Consider the following 4688-nt stretch of genomic DNA (forward strand, 5'->3'; position numbering starts at 1 on the left):
CTAATACAAGACTATATACAAAGGAATGGTTATCAAATATTGTCCAGGAATAATGAGGGATAATGACCCAGATAAGATGTAACTACAACCAATGCAAACAATATCAAGCAAGAAACACATACTAAAATCCAGAGAAGTATAGAGCATAGGTAAATGGCATGTTATAAAGATCATTCAAAGGTGTCCTATCCTAAAGAACCTGAATCTAATACTTAATATGTTCTATCTAAGATATTATATATACTAAGTTGTAACTATACCTGCTAGTCTTCAATTCCATCAAAGACCTGAGAAGGAACATAATGGTACCTGAGAAATGGTAGATGGATGCAAGCAGCTTTTGGGAATCTTGCAAGAGTAGACCAAGACAGCTGGCAGCCTGGACAGTCACCTAATGTTTCTCAGCATTGTTGGTGCATTCAAATTAGCTACAGGCCTAGAGTATCTGACAGAACATCTTCAGAAGCAGGAATTCTGAAAGACCATCTTACCCTGTCTTGGCAGAGTACAGTGGTTGCTTTCCTTGTATCCCGCTTGTCCAGGAAGGACAGCATTGCATTTGTACTGTCAGCCATCAAGGCAAGGGCAGTTCTTTGCCCAGTAGGCCATTTTGTGCCAAAAAGACAAACTTCCAAATGGAAATGTCTTAGAAGCCCAACATTCTCTCGGGATCAATTGGTGCAGCCAGGAGCAATTGTGTCTCACATCAACAGAATTCTAAGTTATTTAAATGCCATATTCTCTAGGTCTATGAAGTGTTTGAAAATTACCTGTCCATCTGACCTATGTATCTGTAAATCTGGATAACCTAACTAACGTAACTATAGAGATGACTGGCATAGGCGACTATAAATCTATAAGTCTTATCTACCGAAATAACCTAAGGACTAAGACTTCACGTAAACAAGGTAAACAGTCTATAAGCAAATGTATGGTGAAGAACGATGACTTCAAAATTGTAACAATACACAAGATATTTATAACAGAGGAAGGAATATATAGTGTGATATGCAATATGACAATAATCTTAAATATATATCAATATACTGAATATCCTAAATAGAAGTAGGACATATATAAAGTATTACAGATATAAATTTACATTTGTATCAATATAAAAATGTTTCAAATAAGAGTAGAAATATATGTACATTATAACAAATATAGTTCTGTATTTGTATCAATATACAAATTATCTTAAATAGGAGTATAAAATAGTTTACATTTGTATCAACATATAAGAATCTATAACAGTACAAATTACAATGCAAATTATCTAAGGTTGCTATTTTACTAAATTTGTTTACTAGTATATACAATGATTTACCATCATATCTTATACCTATCCATTCCATTTCTTCTCCCCCCCCTTTTATTTACTATACTGAGTCTAATATTTTCTTCCATAACCCTGAGAATTATGAAACCTAAGGGAGAAAGAGTGTCATTTTCTTAGAATTGCTTCCTGCCATTTAGGGGGTGATGTTATCTCTGTTGGGTACTGTGAGAAAGCTCAGATAGTTAAATCTCAGTAAGACTAACTGTAGGTTCTGCAGCAAGTTTTAGAGTAATGGGTAAGATTGTCTGAAATTCTGGCAAGAAGTGTAGTATGATGATGATTACCATGGCATCATTCTGGATTGGGTAGAGTTGTTGCTGTTGGGGCCCCATCTTCCTTCTGGAGACTTCTGAGATTGCTATTGGAAAAACTTATTTGTTATCAAAAATGGGAGGTTTGGATTTAAAGAGGACATAGCATGTAAGAAAGGATTCTGAGAAATCAAGAGTAAGCATGGAGAGAATTAGAATTTAGAAGACAATGGTCCCTTTTTATTGGTTTCCTTCTGTCTCACACCAGAGGGCACTTCTTATACGGGACTAAAGAATCTCTCAAACTTTTCTTTTAGCAATATGCTTGGGTTTAGAGAAGGAGTGAGCCAATTCCATCTCCAAAGCCAGCTTGGCTTATAATTGAATTGGAACCACAACTTTTCTAGATTGATAGAGAGATAGATATTAGAAGTGAGATTTTACCATGTGTAGATTGGTACCAATAGATTCTTCCTTTCTGCTGTAAACATCCGGATATCCAAGGCCTTATGAGTTTTGGAAGATGGGTATTTCCATTATCCTGGAAAGACAAAAACAGAACCCTACCCCACCCTTTGATTGTTAAATTTTTCTTACAACTTGTAGAGATGTCACATTGGTGGATGATCTTTTATTTCTCTTCATCAAGGGGTTTTTCCTGTTCGAATTGAATTTTTATTAATTTTGTTGGTATCCATAGCTTTATTTTTTTCCTGTAGAAATAAAGGCAAAGCCCCTTTCCCTAACCACTAGCCTGGTTAGCTCAGTCGGTAGAGCATGAGACTCTTAATCTCAGGGTCGTGGGTTCGAGCCCCACATTGGGTGGCAGATATTGGAGAAATTATTTTGGCCACGCCACGTACTTAAAAGGATATTTATTTAATGGTGTAACTCACAAATTAAGTGAAAGGTAGGTCACAGGGTCTGGGAAAGGTGTATTGCAGTCCAGCGGTGTTCTCTGGAGCTCTGCTCAGTTCACCTCCAACGTTCAGCATCCTGGCACAGAGCGAGTACACAGAGAGAGCACTGGCCCATCCAGCTCTCAGGTCTCCAGGTGCCTCCCCTGGCCTCGAGGCGTGACAGTTGCCAGAGTCTCAATGGGGGTTGGAACTTACAGATCCAAGCTGGAATTGCTACCCACTACACACATCTTCTATCTATCAACTCATCTCCCTTCCTATCTACCTGTTCACATCTATGTAAACATGCTCCATTGATTCTGCCCCCAAACTCACACATCTTAACTGTATCTCACCATATAATACATATCAACTTTATATACACCAGGGTAAGAGTCCTAGAAAATATATTGAATCCTTTGTAACTTCAGCTTAAACAAAAACTCATTATCATTTCTCTAATACTCCTTGGGATCTTATTTTTCTTATCCAGCCTGTCAGCGCTGAGAAATTGGAACCCGCTGTATGTCAGGCTGATACTTAATATATAATAATAATTATAAAGAGATGTACATTCTAGCTCCCAACAATTGTATGTCCTAGTTGATGATATATAAATAAGTAGACTACTAAATGCCTCATAATATATGAATGTCATGAAGGAAACATCTTTCCTTTGAAGCCATAATGAGATGAGGGGACATTATTATGAGAGATGTGGACAGAAAAACTGATGTGTCACTTACGATGAACTCAATAATTGCAAAGGATCTTACTAAAGAAAGGATTGTGTCTTATTGCTGCGATAAAATACCATGACCAAAAAAATTTTGGGAGGAAAAGGTTTATTTCAACTTATATCTTGTAGTTATCATCGAAGGACATCAGGGCAGGGACTCAAGGCAGGAACCTGAACTCAAGCAGATGTAGAAGCCATGGGGGAGTGTGGTATATTGGCTTGGCACAAATGGTTTTCTTAGTGTGCGTCCTTACAGCATGCAGGACCACCAGCCAGAGATTAACACTATCCATAGTCAGCTGGGCCCTCCCACACCAATCATCAATCAAGAAAATGCACTACAAGACAATCATGGTGTGTGTTGTGGGGGTGGGAGGGGCATTTTATTAGTTGCAAAAACTTTTCCAAAATAGCTCTAGCTTATTTCAAGCTGACAAAAACAAAACCCTGGGCAGCACAGATGGAGATAGGACACAACTGTCCAGCCAGAAAGATGTGCATATTCAAAGTCATGAGATGAAGAGGAGCAAGAGTCCGAATGAGCAGTTCAGAGTTTATGATATGTGTTTCTTTTCTGTTTCTGTATAAGTAACCACTACAAACCCAGTGGCTTAAAACAACATGCATGTCTTAGCTGACTCATTGCCTCTGTGGGTCAGGAATTCAGACATAAATTAGGTGGGTATGTAGCTCCGGACCTTAGGCTCACAAACTTAACATGAGCAAATACATTCTTCCTGAAGCTCCACTTACATGATTATCCTTGCTCTTGTTGGAAGGAGATCTCCATTTTCTTGCTAGTCTCTAACAGCCATGGTCTACTTTCAGCATTTGGAGGTCATCCAAAGGCCTTTCCTGAATGAAAATTTTCTATACACCTTCATAACATGCCACCTGCCTCTTCAAAGCCAGCAGGCAGCTATGCTGGAATATTATGTAATTATCGAGTAACCATTTTTCATCTTTGCTAGAGTCTATTGCTTAGGAAGTCACAGCTTCCACTGCACTCAAAGGATAATGGGTTGGATGAGGGCATGGCTCACTGGGGACCACTACAGCATCATTAGCTCCTGGTAAAGAATTTGGGCTTTTTAAGTGAAATTGAATTTTATGGAGGGAAGAAAAAAAAATGTGAAGGAGAATAAAGATTCTCAAAGCATGTCACAGGAAACTATGAAGAAGAGGGATGTTAACTCTGTTTAGTGGCTTGGCTATTTCCTGGAGGAGATGGGCTCTAAACTAAAAGGACTGATGAATAAATACAGAAAATGATATCAGAGGAAAATAACGCCTGTACAAAAACTGCAGGTGTACAAGCATGGAGTGTGATAGGAAAAAGCAAATAGTATGTACATACATGGACTGTCCCAGAGCATTCTGGTTCAAATGTAGGTAGGTACCAACTAGACTTGAATGCAGTAGACTGGTCAAGAACTCACAATTTACACAAGCATGAAATA

At 38.3% G+C, this 4688-nt stretch overlaps 1 non-coding gene across 1 annotated transcript; it reads left to right on the forward strand.

The window, feature by feature from the left end:
* The first annotated feature begins 2342 nt into the window (after positions 1 to 2342).
* Trnak-cuu lies at positions 2343 to 2415 on the forward strand. Its single transcript has one exon. It is a non-coding gene; the product is annotated as a tRNA-Lys (tRNA).
* The last annotated feature ends 2273 nt before the right edge of the window (positions 2416 to 4688 follow it).

This window comes from Peromyscus leucopus, chromosome 9 (assembly GCF_004664715.2).
Source record: "Peromyscus leucopus breed LL Stock chromosome 9, UCI_PerLeu_2.1, whole genome shotgun sequence".
Classification (NCBI taxonomy): Eukaryota; Metazoa; Chordata; class Mammalia; order Rodentia; family Cricetidae; genus Peromyscus; species Peromyscus leucopus.